At 36.3% G+C, this 16,511-nt stretch overlaps 1 pseudogene; it reads left to right on the top strand.

Annotated features, from left to right (window-relative positions):
• Positions 1 to 13,939, top strand: part of LOC110598010 (MOB kinase activator 1A pseudogene) — a 32,403-nt pseudogene extending 18,464 nt beyond the window's left edge.
• Positions 13,940 to 16,511: the final 2,572 nt, after the last annotated feature.

Here is a 16,511-nt window from a genome sequence, read left to right as displayed (position 1 = left end):
CGTTGTATTTCTGCACATAGCTTCTCAGCTTGTCATTCTTAACCTTCCACTGTTTCCTCTTGACCTGTTATTTCAACTGCATCTTCTTTTGTACTCCCTGTATTCTGCCCATGCTGTTGTAGCTAGTATTTCTGAATACATCCTGTGTCATCCACTTTCTGGGTCAAGTTCAAGCTTGCTTCTCAGCAGATCTGCTAACCTCTTACCCTCCGTTGCCATATCTGAAAAAGGAGTCCTGTCCATTCTTCATGACCTTGTTCAAAACAATTCTACTCATGGAACCTGCTAGGTTTCTAGTATTCTATCTTTTCACTGTGAGCCCAGAATACATACATCTTTCTCATACAACTCTTTGACAGCTGGCCTTTTTACCAGTTTCTACCAATGCCTCTCTGTCACTAGATGTTGAGTGGCTTTGATTCACAGACTATGTTTTAATCATCTTCATGTCTCATATAGTACCTAGAACAGTATACTGTTTCATGGGTATTCAGGAAACATTTAGTGAAAATGAATAAAGAAAATGAATGAATAAAGAAAATGTGGTATATATACACAATAGAAAGAATTAGAATACAATCAGAATATCACATAAGTAACAGGAGGAAATATTTAGCACTTTGTTAGTTTTTATGATGACTTTATATCTGGTCTTATTTGTAAAACATCATTTGGCAATGGAAAATGTGGTAGATAAAGTGGTACTCTCCACTTTATTGAAGATAAGCATTAGTATCCATATATGTTAAATCTTTATGATAGGGATCAAAGTCAAATAGGAAAAAGGTCAGAATTTGTATTCTAAGTGGAAATTGATGTTATCCAGGTACAAAAAATGATTCGAAGTCTATGATCATTTAAGTCAGTTCTCCTACCATTGTGTAATATATTTTCTAGCTCATTTTTTTTAGAGAATTTTTTTTAATATTTATTTTTAGTTCTCAGAGGACACAACATCTTTGTTGGTATGTGGTGCTGAGGATCGAACCTGGGCCGCACGCATGCTAGGTGAGCGCGCTACCGCTTGAGCCACATTCCCAGCCCTTTTCTAGCTCATTGATCAAGAGTTCTGTCTTATTTATTGTAGAGAACTCTTCCTTCACATCATGACAAACAGGCTAGAGAGAGTTGGTCCAGAGTACTGATAGCTATCACTTATATATCATTTTATCCTGTTCAGAGCACTCATTTATTTTATATCATTTAATCTTTCTAAAATCTCTTCAAGGAAGAACTTGTCTTCTTTATATAAGTGAGAAATCTCAGGCTCAGAGAGCTTAAGATGTATTCCCGCAGATCCAACAGTCAGCAAGTGGCAGATCAGGTTCACATCCAGTTTTTCTAACTCAGAATGACCAATTTTACTTTGGACAAGAAAATTAATAATAGTCATTCTGTGGATATCATTTGTTGCCCATCTCCAGACCCATCCTAAATCTTGGTGTATTCCTGGCACGTATCTACCCTGGAGACAATACTTGCACTGACAAGAGTTCCTGTATAAATCAGCCTGTCTATTTGAATTTCAGCAGTTCCTATGCTACTCTGAAAAATATCTGTGGCTATTTTCTAAAAGGTTAGGATTATTTGTTCTCTTAAAGAAAGAAAAAAATACACTAGACCTGCTTAGATCTTCAAAATGAGGGATATGAAATTAATTTAATTTTTTTCCTAAGTTATCTTCATCTTCAAGAAAGTATAGGATGAACTTCTTTCATTCTTCCTACATTTGGTACATTTTTCCTCCCACCAAATTGCAAAAGAACTGTATCTAAGGATGTCCACTCTTGAGAATAGCCTGTTTGGTTCCTTTTGCTCTGTATTCTGTATTCAAAGCCATATTTTTGTCTTCATGACCTTGACCTGAGTGTTACTTAAGGAGCCTTCAATTTGCTCTTTCTTTATCTTTTTCCTGAAGAAACCCAGGAAATCATTAGATGCCCTCTCTCTGTGCTTGCCAAGTTGCCTGTATTTTCCCAGGTCAAAATAAAGCTGTGTGATTTGACAAATACAAGCATACTTTTTAATACCAGAAAATATGCTTGTATTTGTCAAACCACCTAGGGTTTGAGGAAAAAAATATTTATGTTGACATTGTCTTAAATCTTTTAGAATGCATATATGTATATGTGTATACTTCCTTTGCTGTCATTTTTGAGTCATAGCTACAGAATAAAGAAAAACCATATGACTTACCTCTAAATGTGACCTTTCGTATTTTTTCCTGAGGCTTTTAAAATTTTCTTCTCTTTCTGTATATTAGGCATTTTAATTAGACTGTCTTAGAGGGGATCATTGTTTTCCTCATTTTTTAGTTTGTGCATTAGAATTATCCATATTGATGGGATTTGTTCTTACATATTCATATGTGCATATAATATAAAATATAATTTGGCCAATATCGCTCCCCAGCATTTCCCCTCTCCCTCTGTGCCTCCTACTCCTTGATCCCTTTCTTCTGCTGATTTTCCTTTGACTTTTAGGACATCCACTCCCATCTTTGTTTTCCTTTTTCCTCTCTAGCTTCTGCATCTGAGACAAAACATATGACCTTTAGCCTTCTGATTTTGACTTATTTTGTTTAACATGAGGATCTCCAGTTCTACCCATTTTCCTGCAAATGCCATAATTTCACTTTTCATTATGGCTGAATAAAACTCCATTGTTTATATATACACATGTATATGTTCTAACTCATATATATGTATATGTGTATATATATTTTTCCCTTACTCTGCAGCTGTGACTTAAAAATGACAGCAAAGTAAGACAGTCTTGGATTCCCTATTCCTAACTAAATATATTATTTAATCGGGTTATTTATTTTTATTCATAGCACCTCCCCACAATTCCCTTGAAAAATACAGACTGGGTAATTTAAAAGTGTCTCAAGAGTGTGTTGTTGAGGTCTTCAGAATTCTTTCTCCCAATTATTACAAATAGCATTCAATAAATATTTATTGAATGAATTAATGAATAAATGAATTGAAATGATCCTGAGCTTATTTTAATTGTAGCACATTTATATTCTTCATGGCACATTTCAAGGAGCAAACACTGTGGTACATGCCTGTAATCCCAGCAGCTCGGGAGGCTGAGGTAGGAGGATTGTGAGTTCAAAACCAACCTGAGCAATGGCAAGGCCCTAAGCAACTCAGTGAGACCCTATTTCTTTTTTTTTTTTTTTTTAGAAGGAAGGTCTTTCTGAGACTAAGCTCTTTTATTTCATTTTTTTTTTAATTTTACCATTTATTTATTTTTTCTTAGTTCTCGGCAGACACTACATCTTTGTATGTGGTGCTGAGGATCGAACCCGGGCCGCACGCACGCCAGGCGAGCACGCTACTGCTTGAGCCACATCCCCAGCCCGAGACCCTATTTCTAAATAAAATACAAAATAGGGCTGGAGATGTGGCTCAGTGGTTGAGTGCCCCTGAGTTCAATCCCCACTAGCAAAAAAAAAAAAAAAAAGGAGCAAACAATGGCCAACAGGCTAACATTTTTTTTATCAGTCCCATTTTGTAGAGATATACCTTTCAAATTCTTTTTGTCGGTTTGCTTTTCAAAATGCTTCCATTTTTCTTGCTTTCTTGGTAAAGGTTAAGTATTGCTTTGTTATGATTTTAATATGATAAAACCCCATTTTCCAAATCCCAGGCCTTATATGTCTCCCCATGGACCTGCCTGCCTGTTGGCCATTTCCTGATCCTTGATATAGGCCGCAAAAATGAGGCAAAACCTCAATCCACAGGTAAACCTGGCTGAATTGTCCTAAAAGTGTCCCCAATATGGTTGGGCAACTAATGACCTTAGTAACATTTAAAAGTCTTTAATGTTTCAGATCTGCATATCTCCACACACACACCCTCGTCATTACCACAGGCAATTCATCCCCACTTTTATTTGTTAGAGACCACTTATATATGTTGGTACTTTTCCATTGTGGATCTTACTTTGTAAACCTATACAAAGATTTGGGGTGCTTTTTTTTATTACTTAAATCTGTAGTATCTTTATCCTCATGTATTTTTCTCTGTTATCTGTGTAAACTACAAAGACACACTCTTAATCTGCTACCTGCATACCAAATTGATTAGATTGTTCTCAAGTCTAAAAGGGAATTAAATGCTAATTTGATTCACCATGAAATCTAAAGCTAATTAAAGCTATTGCTAGATCTTATAAGACAACAAAAAACTCTGGATTCTGTGTGCCTACTCAGTACCTTTTATATGCTGTGTTGTTGGATGACTAGACTGTGCAGCCTTAATTTGAATTTTCTCTTGCTCCTTTTCATTCAATGATGATCACACAACATTATTTGTTATAGTCAAGGAAATTCTCAATTGGTTTCTTATATCACTGAATTAAACTATTTGGACATTATGATTCTGTCCCTTTACCTAATAAGTAACCTAATGACTTTGGGCCGAGAGTAGTTGCCAGTCTTCATAGACTAAGGCATCTTTATTCCAAGTTCTTTCCTTTGGCCTTTTGTGTGACTTTTAAATGATGGTGAGAAGATGCCCAAGCTGAAGGATGTTAGTATTGGGCATTCCCAGCTGAGAATGAAAATAAGCAAAGATGTCAGGGTCAGGAATAGTAGAGTATATATTCAAAATAAGATAAAGAATAAATGGTAGTGAAGGCCTTGTGGGGAAGAGCATGGCGCCATGCTGAAGAGTCTATACCTCCTCACCTAGGATAAAGAATGTCAGGGTGCCAGCCAGGAATGAGGCCTGTAGATTTGCACTTGTGCTCATCCCTCTTATACACTTTCAGTTTATTACCCATATAATTAGGTTCATACAGCAGGATGGAGGGGACTTTGAGAAGAACTATACTAGAACAAGGAAACCAAGTTTGGAGGTCATATGGGATCCTAGCAAAGAGATGATTAGCCCCTTAAGTAAGGTAATAGAAATGGGGAGGAAAGGCTGGATCTGATTGACTTCCAGGAACAGGTAGAGCTGTTTGATTTACTGGTTCAAAGAGTCTGGGGAGGAAAGGAATGATTCTCGGGTCTAGTGGATGCATGGCAAGATCAAAGTTATTTGAAGCTGGGACTAATAATTCAGGGGGAGGAGCAGGTCTGCCCTTTAATTCAGCAATGTTGATGGAGGTCCTTACCCAAGGTCAGAGTAGCTAGAAGATGATGAAAGAGGTATAGGAGAGGTTGGGTTGAGGTCCCAGTGATATCCCCATATGTTAAGGTCTGAGAAATTGAACTTGGACATTTGCAGGAGGGGTGTGGGCCAAAAACATTAGGCCTGAAATCACCAGCTCATGGGTGGTAGTTGAAACAGTGAGGGAAAATTTACTTGCCCAGAGAATGTGTATTTCTTTATATAAGTGAAACACAAAAGAGAAGAAAGGAGTGCTATACCTATAGTTAAAATACCCAATCATACAAGTGAATTTTTAAGAGAATAGGGCTGGAGGTATAACTCAGTGGCAGAACACATATTTCGTATGTATGAGGCCATGGGTTCAATCCAGAGAAACATAGAAAAAAATGTTTAAGAGAATAGATCTCATAGGAAATGTTCTTACCATAAAATTAAAACTTTTTAACAGCAATAGAAAGAAAAACAGGAAAGTGGGGGCATATCAGAGAAGTGACCAAATGGGGAGATGTTGTTTTCAGGCAATTAAATTATTTGGAGGAAAAAAGAAAGCATTTTAAGTTGTTTTCTGTTTTGTTTGTTTTGTTTCAAATGAAGGAAATAAAGCATTATGATGAAAGGGAGAATATTGGGCTTTTGGAAGATGTAGAGAGAAACCTCCAAAACACACATTCTCTGCTTGTTTAAATTGCTTAAGGGGCTGGGATTGTGGCTCAGCGATAGAGTGCTCACCTAGTATGTGCAGGGCCCTGGGTTCAATCCTCAGCACCACATGAAAATAAAATAAAGATATTGTGTCCGACTACAACTAAAAAATAAATATTTCTTAAAATAAATAAATAAAATAAATTGCTTAAGACTTATTTTCAGGCAGTGTTGAGAATCCCTAAAAACCAGAGGCATCCATATATCTCTTCTAGAAATGTGCCAGGATCACGTTCCTCTTACTAAAGCATCTAGATACATGATGTCAGGAAAAGCATGCTCCAGCTCAGAGGGTCTTTCTTGACTGAGGCTTGCTGGCCTCTAGTGGCCAGGAAGGAACCTCCCAGCTTCTGGCTCTACCTGACTTCATTGTGACTTCAGTGAGAAGAGAGAGGAGGGGTAGGCGGGCAGCATCAGTTTATGCCAAGTGTCTTACTAACCATTCTAAGGGCCTTTTGAAAATATTGAACAGGCACTCTGCTTCTTTACCAAAACCCGGAAAGGAATTTTTCTTTTGTCCAGAACAAATTATAGAGGCAACATTTAGGCCCAAACTGGACAGCTTTGTTTCTTTCTTTCTTTTTCTTTCTTTCTTTTTTTTTTTACTTTTATTAGTGCATTATAGTTATACATAATATTTGGGTTCATTTTGACATAATCATACATGCATAAAATTTAATTTACTATTTATTTAATCTTAACTGGCTGTATAGATATGTATAAAGGTGGATTCACTGTGATATATTTATACATGCACAGAGTGTAATTTTGTCAGATTCTTTCCACTTTTCCTCCCCTTTCCCATCCTTCCTACTACCCCCTTAATCTCCTTCTTCTACTCCACAGATCTTCCCTATATCTTTAGCATATTATGACACTTCAATCCCCTCCCTCTACACCGATTTTCATTCTTTTTTCATGGGATCCCTCCCCATTTTTCCCCTTACTTTGCTCTATCTTCTGCATATGAGAGAAAACATTTGACCTTTGACTTTCTGAGTCTGAATTATTTCACTTAGCATGACGTTCTCCAGTTCCATCGATTTACCAGCAATTGCCTTAATTTCATTTTTCTTTATGGCTGAGTAAAACTCCATTGGGTATATATGCCATATTTTCTTTATCCATTCATCTATTGACAGGCATCAGGACTGGTTCCATATCTTGGCTATTGTGAGTTGCGCTGCTATAAATATTGATTTGGCTGCATCCCTGTAGTATGCTGATTTTAATTGTTTTTGATAAATACTGAGGAGTGGGATAGCTGGGTCATATGATGCCAAAGGCCAATGTCTCGGCTTGGCACCAGAATCACGAGGCACTCACAGCTTTGTAGGTTCAAACAGCAATTCTTTATTCCTGCTCTCACACCGCCTCCACACAGGTCCAGGGGCAAACGTGTTCTGCCGTCTACCCGCACAAACCACCTACTCCACGAGGCTATCTCCAAATCCCATTTTAATCTCAGGAGAACTCAACGGGAACAAGCAGCAGGAACACCCTAATCCCAGCAATAATCTTCAACTTCCAACTTCCCTAAAACCCATTATCTTAAACTGGCAACGCCTTAAACTCAAGGAGCCGGTTACTTCCTCAAACCTGATCAGCTCTAAACCCGGATCTGCCTAGGTCCTTGAGCAAGGTCACCTCATTAAAGCATGCATGCAATGTCCCATCAAATGTCCTCTAAGCAGCATGGGGTACGCTTGGCAAGGAAATTTCGATGCGTCATTCCTACTTGGTAATGGCCCTCAGCAATATGATAATTCTATTCCTAGTGTTTTGAAGAATCTCCATATTGCTTTCCAGACTGGTTGTGCTAATTTGCCGTCCTATCAGCAATGTATGAGTGTACCTTTCCCCTCATATCCTCATATTTATTACTTTTTATTCTTGATAATTGCCATTCTGAGTGAAGTGAGATGAAGTCCTTGTAGGTTTGATTTCCATTTCCCTCATTGCTTGGGATATTGAACATTTTTTTCATATATTTGTTGGCCATTTGTGTTTCTTCTTTTGAGAAAAGTCTGTTTAGTTCTTTTGCACATTTATTGGTTGGGTATTTGTTTTTTGGGTTTGTTTTGTTTCTTTTTTATTTTGGGGTCTTTTTTTTGTTTATTTTTGTTTTTAATTCTAAGGTTTTCTTAGTTCCTTATATATTCTGAATTTTAATCCTGATTAGAGAAGCAATTAGCAAATATTTTCTCTCACTCTGTAGGCTCTCTCTTCATGCTCTTTATCATTTCCTTTATTGTGAAAAACTTTTTAATTTGATGCAATCCCACTTATTGATTATTGTGTTTTATTTCATGAGCTTATAGGATCTTGTAAATAAGTCAGTGCTTGCACCAGTATGTTGGATTGTTGGCCCTATTTTCTTCTAACAGTTGCAAAATTTCTGGTCTAATTGTTTAGTCTTTGATCTACTTTGATTTGACTTTTGTGCAAAGTGAGAGATAGGAATCTAGTTTCATTTTTCTACATATCAATATCCAGTTTTCTCAGCACAATTTTTTTATAAAGGCAATCTTTTTTCCAACATATATTTTTGGCACCTTTATGAAGTATCAGATGGCTATAAGTAAGTGGGTTTGCCTTCATGTCTTCTATTCTATTCCATTGTCTTCATGTCTATTTTGATGTCAATACCATACTGTTTTGTTACTATAACTCTGTGGTACAATTTGACATCAGGTATTGTGATGCCTCCTATATCACTCTTGGTAAGAATTTGCTTTGGATATTCTGAGTATTTTATTCTTCTAAATGAATTTTAGGACTGGTTTTTCTGACTCTGTCAAGAATGTCATCGGTGTTGTCATTGGATCTGTATAACACTTTTGGTAATATGGCCATTTTGACAATATCAATTCTGCCTATTCAAGAACATGGAAGGTCTTTCCATCTTCTAAGGTCTTCAATTTATTTCTTCAGTGTTCTGTAGTTTTCATTGTAGAGGGTTTTTGTTGTTGTTGTTGTTTGTTTATTTTTAGGTTCTTGTGAATGGAATAGCTTTCCTAATTTCTTTCTCAGCAAAATCACTACTGGAGTATAGGAAAACTATTGACTTATGAATGTTAATCTTGTATTCTACTTTGCTGAATTCACTTATCAGCTTTGAAAGTTTTCTGGGAGTTTTTTTGGATCTTCTAGATATAGGATCAAGTCACCAGCAAAAGATAATTTGATTTCTTTCTTTTCCTATTGTATCCCTTGAATTTCTTTCTCTTGCCTGATCACTCTTGCCAGTTTCAAGGACTATGTTGAATAGAAGTGATGAGAGTGGACATTCTTGTCTTATTCCTGATTTTAGAGGAAATGCTTTTAGTTTTTCTCTGTTCAGTTTGATGATGGCTTTGGGTCTGTCATATATGGCCTTTATAATGTTAAAGTAAATTCTTTCTATTCCTAGTTTCTCTAGTGTTTTTAACATGAATAGGTGCTAGATTTTATCAAAGGCCTTTTCTGCATCTATGGAAATGATCATATGATTCTTGTGCTTAATTATGTTCATATGTTTATGTGGTGATTTACATTTATTGATTTGTGGATGTTGAACCAGCCTTGCATCCTTGGGAGGAAACCCACTTGATCATTAAATACTATCTTCTTGATATGATTTTGAATGTGATTTGCTAATATTTTATTAAGTATTTTTGCATCTATGTTCATCAAGGATATTGGTCTACAGTTTTCTTTCCTTGAAATGTCTTTGTCTGGTTTTGGTATCAGGGTCATACTGAATTTGTAGAATGTATTTGGGAGTGTTCACTCCCTTTCAATTTCATGAAATAAATTGAGAATGACTAGTATTAGTTCTTTTTTAAAGGTATGGTAGAACTCATCTAAGAAACCATCCAGTCCTGAGATTTTCTTTGTTGAAAGGCTTTTAATTGCCACTTCAATCTCATTGCTTGATATTGGTCTGTTTAGATTTTCTATATCTTCCTGGTTCAATTTTGACAGGTCATATGTGTCTAGAAATTTGTTGATGTCTTCTATATTTTCTAGTTTGTTGGAGTATAAATTTTCAAATAGTTTCTAATGATCTTCTGAATTTCAGAACTGTCTGTGGTGATATCTTCTTTCTCTTTCTTAGTTTGACCAAGGGTTTATCCCTCTTGTTTATGGTTTCAAAGAACCAACTCTTTATTGCATTGATCCTGTGTATTTTATTCTCAATTACATTAATTTTGGCTGTGATATTATTTCTGTCTTCTACTGATTTGGGGGACAGACTTGTTTCTAATATGTGAATGATGTCCTGAAGATAATGCTTTTCAACTCTGAGGATGCTTTCTCCAGTGAAAGGTACAAAAATAGATGACAGACAAGATACACTTGGAGCAGACTCTCACAGATACATAGAATAACAATCAAATGGAAATAATGTATGTCAAAGAAGTTTTGAACTCTAAAGAAGTAAATATCTATTTATACAACATTATTTTTAGAAAAAAAAAGAATGATCATATGGCCTCTATAACTGATTCTTGGACAGCATTTGCAACTTTTCTAAGCTTCTGTTTGCTCCTTTGTACATAAAAATAATGGCACATCCCACATGAATGGATTGTTGAAGTTATGAGTCAATAGATAAAGTATTTACTGTGTGGGACTGTCACTAAATATTTAATAACTATAGCTCTACTACTGTTATTATTATTATTATTCTCTAAGAGATATAGTCACATCTTGAGTTTATTGGCAGATCAGGAGAATCTCTGCCTAAAGTGGAATCCTACTTCACAGTTTATCAAGGTCTTTCAAGTACATGTTGATCCCATTTAATTAAGGTGGTGCTTGAAATTCCTCATAAAGTTCTGCTCAAGAAGGTGGAAACCTAGCTTTTCTAAGGGGAAAGATACATTCCAGTGTTCACTTGATATTAAGATACAATGGGAGGAATATAATTATTGTTTGGGAGTTGACCAGATGGACTTTAAAAGCCTTTGAAGGCTTGAAATTCTGTCATGCAACTCTATGACCCTCTTCATTGCCTAAAAATTCATAAGCAGAAGTAAATTGCAAAAGATACCAGAGACACACCATAGCACAAGGATATAGGTCCCATATAGGAGAGAACTCCAACCCTTTTCCTCAAAGAAAGATACCCCAGCCCCTCCCAGTCACATGGGGATACTCTTAGGATGGCACAAAGACTCTCCAATGGCAGCCTCTCTCCCAGTGCCATCCTCACTGCCAGAGTTACCTTTGAGAAGGAGGCACACATGCAGAAAATGCTTTCTGAGAAAAAAAGGTCTGTTTTTCTATTTTTGTTCTTTCTTTTAATTGGTACTATATAATTATACATAATAGTGGGATTCATTATGCCATTTTTGTACATGCATATAATTTGATCAGTTTCATTCCCCAGGACCTCCCCTTCTCCTTCCCTCCTCCCTCCCCAGATCTACTTGTTCTACTCTACTGATCTTCCTTCTATTGTTATTGTTATTTCAATCAGTGAATTATATATATAATATAATATATAATATATATGGTATATATATATTATATATAATTCTAGTTTCTTCATCTGTAAAATGGGATAATATGCTATAAGTTGAAAGGATTAATTGATATAATGCATGAAATTATTATATATATGACATATATTACATATATACATTCATACATGATTCATTGTGGTATCCTTGTACATAGACATGGCACAATTGGATAGATTTCATTCCCTAGTACCTCACCATGCTCTCCCCTCCTCCTTCCCTCTCAATCCCTTTCCTCTACTCTATTGATCTTCTTTCCATTTTCATGAGATACTCCCCCTTTTTTCTCTATCTCACTCTAGTATCTGCATATAGAGAAAATATTTGACCCCTGACTTTCTAAGGCTGGTTTATTTTCCTTAGTATGATAGTCTTCATTTCCATCCATTAATAAATACCATAATTTCATTCTTCTTTATTACTGAGTAAAACTCCATTGTGTATAAATACCATATTTCTTTATCCATTAGTTTATTGACAGACACCTAGGCAGGTGATATAACTTGCCTATTGTGAATTCTGCTGCTATAAATATTGGCATGCATATATCTGTAAAGCATGCTGATTTTAGGTCTGAGAAAATACTATTTTTTAAGAAAAGACCATAATTCCAAGGAAGAATTCATCACTATAAATAAGCAAACATTTCAATATTTGTAATTTGAAATTACCATAGACAAAGACATAATACATGTAGCCAGGTGTGGTGGCACACTGCTGTAATCCAAGTGAATTAGGAGACAGCAGTTTAGCAAGACCCTGTCTCCAAATAAAAAATTAAAAGGACTGGGGATATAGCTCAGTTCCCCTGAGTTCAGTCCCTACTACCCAAAAAACAAAACAAAAAAGTCAAAAGTAATGCCAGGCATGACAGTGCACACCTGTAATCCCAGAGGTTTAGGAGGCTGAGGCAGGAGGATTGTGAACTGAAAGCCAGCCTCAGCAACTTAGTGAGGCCCTAGGCATTTCAGTGAGACCCTATCTCTAAATAAGATATAAAAAAAAAGGACTGGGGTGTAGCTTGGTGGTTAACTACCCCTGGGTACCAAAAAAAAAAAAAAAAAGAAAAGCCAAAAACAACTCACGTGTTTTATGATGGTTAATTTTGTGTCAACTTGACTGTGTCTAATGATACCCAAATAGCAGGTAAAACATTATTTCTGGGTGTGTCTATGAGAGCATTTCCAGAAGAGATCACATTTGAATCAATGAACTGAGTAAGGATCAGTTCTTATCAATGTGGGCAGGCATCTTCCAATCCTTTTAGAGTCCAAAGTGGAACAAAATAATGGAGGAAGGCCAAATTCTCTCTCTCTTTCTCTTCTGGAATTGGTAATCCATCTTCTCCTGCCTTAGGCATCAACTGCCTTTAGACTCAGACTAAATTATACCACCTGCTTTCCTAGTTCACCAGCTTGCAGATGGCAGATGGTGGGACTTCTCATCCTCCATAATCACATGAGCCAATTCCCATAATAAATATATATATATATCTCCTATTGGCTCCATTTCTCTAAAGAACCTTGAGTGGTATATATGTGGAGCATTTAATGAATACCAGATGCTATTCAAAGACTTTTTCATGCATTATGTCAATTAATCCCTTCAACTCATAGCGTATTATCCCATTTTACAGATGAGTAAACTAGACAGGGAAACTGGGGTTCTCTATAAAATTTCTTTCTTTCCCCTCATATAATTTGCCCCAATATATGTTCACTTGTTTGGAAATTGGATTAGTGTCATATATAATTGTGATGCAGGCAAAGCCTTCTCTTGCAGGATGTAACTGAGTCCAGTTTTGTGGTTGGTGTAGCTGGGAAGGCACAGGAATCTTCACCAGTTCAACTTCATCTCAGAGGAACAGTGGCCTGGGATCTACTATCCACATAATTAGGACTGTCTATCCCTTCTCAGTTCTGGCTCTAAATACTGACTACAATGGAGTCTAGTGGCCTGGTCTTGCTACTCTGAGGAGATAAGGTGAGCTTCCTCTTTGGCAGCCATTATTCTAAAACATTCAAGTTAAAGAAGAGTACCCCTGACGTGTCTCCTTAGTATGAACACTTAAAACATGCAGAACACCCTTCTAAGTGGCAATGTGAGAGGAGCTATTATGTTGCCACAAGGAGAGGACATCAATCAGTGGATGACAGCAGACAACTGCAGATTTCTTGAAGCATGCCAGAACTCTGCACTACTTTCCAGTCATGTCTGCAGGTCTAAGATCTGAATGTCATTAGGCAGGATATACTAATATTAGAAAGCCAAAGAAATGTTCTGCTACAAACTATATCAACTATTTGATAGCCTAGGCTCAGGATTAGCTTGATTTTGAACCTTTTTCCTTCTAATTGGTGTTCCATTTCCCAAGAACTTTTATCTGTGGCAAAGACTATTCTAAAGTGTCTGTTCAAGGTTTATACCCTTATGTCTTATCAACACTTGGACTCTGTGGTGCAATTTCAGGAAAGGCCCATGGTGACATCTCCTTTAAGTGCAGGGTCATACTCCAGGGGGCTTTGGACCACCCCAAGTTCTTTCTTCTTTCTCATTTGTAGTACTAAAGGGAAACTTGGAGCCTCAAGCCTATTATAGAATGTGTTTGGAATGCAATATCCTAAGAGAGGAAAGGACTGTCCAGAATAGTCTAGGTTCTGTTCCAGTCCCCCCTGAAACAGGATATCATTCAATGCTTTGGCCCTATGTTTCACATAACCCCAGATATAAAACCCAGGATGGGCTGCTCTCTGGGGTCCCTCAGCTGTGATATAAGTGGGGCACACACCAATACAACTTTGACCTAGGCAACTTTCCTGAGCCTTGGGGAACTAGCTTGCAATGAATCCTAGGCTTCTATTGTCCTTGTACCCATGTAAGTAAGAAACATTCCTGTGTAGGCTCATAGTGTATATGGATGTTCTGTCATACTGGACTCTGACAGGTTGATACTGTACACAGTGAACCTGCTTCTTTTTAAGGATTTGTTCCATTTGTTTCAAGAGTTCAATTTGATTGATAAGGTAAGAGTTGGCATCATTTCAGGAATTCACTGAGATTCTTGTACTGAAAGACAAATAAATCTTTCTTCTAGAACATCTACTCTTTTGCTTCATCTACAGCTAGAATTCTCAAAGCTAACCTGTTATACACCAGTATTACCAGTTGAACTGTGTTCCTCTAAAATTCATCTATTGAAGTTATAAACCCAATACTTCAGAATGTGACCTCATTTAAAAATAGGGTCATTACAGATGTAATTAAGATAAGGTCACTAGTGTGGGCCCTAATCCATCCTGATGTCCTCATAAAAAGGAGAAATTTAGACCCCCAGGGAGAACCTGAAGACAGAGATTGGTATAATACATCTATAATAGATCTTTCCCTCACAGCACTCTGAAAGAACCAACCCCAGAAGTACCTCAATTTCAGTCTTCCAGCCTCCAAAACAGTGACTTAATAAATTTACATTGTTGTAAGCCATCTTACATCTGATTTGTAGTACTTTGTTATAGTAACCATTAGGAATTTAATACAACTAAGTGATACAAATTAAGAAAATAGTATATGAAGAAACCCATAGGATACAGACACCCTATGTCTATACTACAAATAAAATTGTTGCAATAGTAGGCTGGTTTTAGAGCATGAACCTAGGAGCACAGCTAACTTTAGCAACTCTATGACTTGTTATTGTCATGGAGTCACAGTAGGTTCTAGTGATGTAATTACTAACATGTAGTTTATTACTTTAGTTATTTTTTCTTTGCTAAATAACTTGATTGGGCCTGTTTCAAGTGTCAGGATAATGGATAATAAGAATTTCTACCAACAATTTATCAACAACTTTCCAAATCAAACTTTCTAACAACACAATCCCATAATCAGGTAGGTTTTATTCCACTTGTATCTTGTAAATAAAAAAGACGTTCTTAGGTTTTCTTAACATTTGGACCATTTGTATTATTTTGCATTTTATTTTCAAGTTTTTATGCTAGTACTTTTATGTTTGTGTGTGTGTGTGCATATATTTACAGTTGGTTTTTTGTTGTTGTTGTTTGTTTTTACAAAACCTACAGTTGTCATTTTAATCATCATACAGCATATGTGGTATGAAAGTAACCAAAGTGTTTTCTGAAGATTTCTTTTTCTTTTTCATCCTTGTTTGGGATTTTATCAGCATATAAACCTATACAAATTGTTAGGAGGGTGTACAATATATGAGAAATAATTCATTTTAATGCTTCTAAGAATCATCTTGTAGATTTTGATTTTCCAATGCTTCATTCAAATTTTGACAAATGATGCTATGTCATAAACATTGGTCTTAAAGCCACTATATTTATGCATGTTGTGGTGTGGGGATACACAAATATTATCCCAATAAGAATAACTTAAGAAAAACCACAGCAAAAATTATGAGAGTATATCAAATTTATAACACAGCTAAAGGTCCAGAGTGCTACCTGATTGTCTTGGTCCATTTAGTGCCACTGTAACAGAATACTAGGGATTGGGTAATCAATAAAGAACAGAGATTTGTACCTTACAGTCCTGGAGGCTGGTAATCCAAGATCGAAGGGCCCACATCAAGTGAAGATCTTGATATGTCATGGGGGGGGGGGGCAAATGGTCAAAAGAAAACAAAAAAGAAATCAAACTCACCATCTCAATCCTTTTATAATTATCATTAATGCATGCATGAGAGCAGAACTCTCATGGTCTAATCACCTCTGAACCTACTGGAATAAACTGAGAGACTTAAAAATTTTTTTTCTAGCCCCCAGAAATTCTGAAATATAGAACTAGACTGAGAATAGGTATTTTTATAAAGTTATTGTTGTAATTTATCATTATATGGTATATCAGTGAAAATATATAAACCATGGCTTACATAGTCTACAATAGAGAAATATCACACACACACACACAAAGCATAGAAAATAATTACATTATGTTATTCAGTTTTTTGTCACTGTGACCAAATACCCGACAAGAACAACTTAGAAGAAGTTTATTTTGGCTCATGGTTTTAGAAGTTCAGTCCATGGCTGGCCAATTCCATAGCTCTGAGCACAAGATGAGGCAGAACACCATGGAAGAAGAATGGAAGTGGAAAGAAATTGCTTATATCATGATGATTGGGAAATAGAGAGGAGAAAGGGCTTTC

Source organism: Ictidomys tridecemlineatus, chromosome X (assembly GCF_052094955.1).
Source record: "Ictidomys tridecemlineatus isolate mIctTri1 chromosome X, mIctTri1.hap1, whole genome shotgun sequence".
Lineage (NCBI taxonomy): Eukaryota > Metazoa > Chordata > Mammalia > Rodentia > Sciuridae > Ictidomys > Ictidomys tridecemlineatus.
The sequence above is the reverse complement of the archived record's forward strand: the minus strand, read 5'-3'. Positions and strand labels throughout refer to the sequence as shown.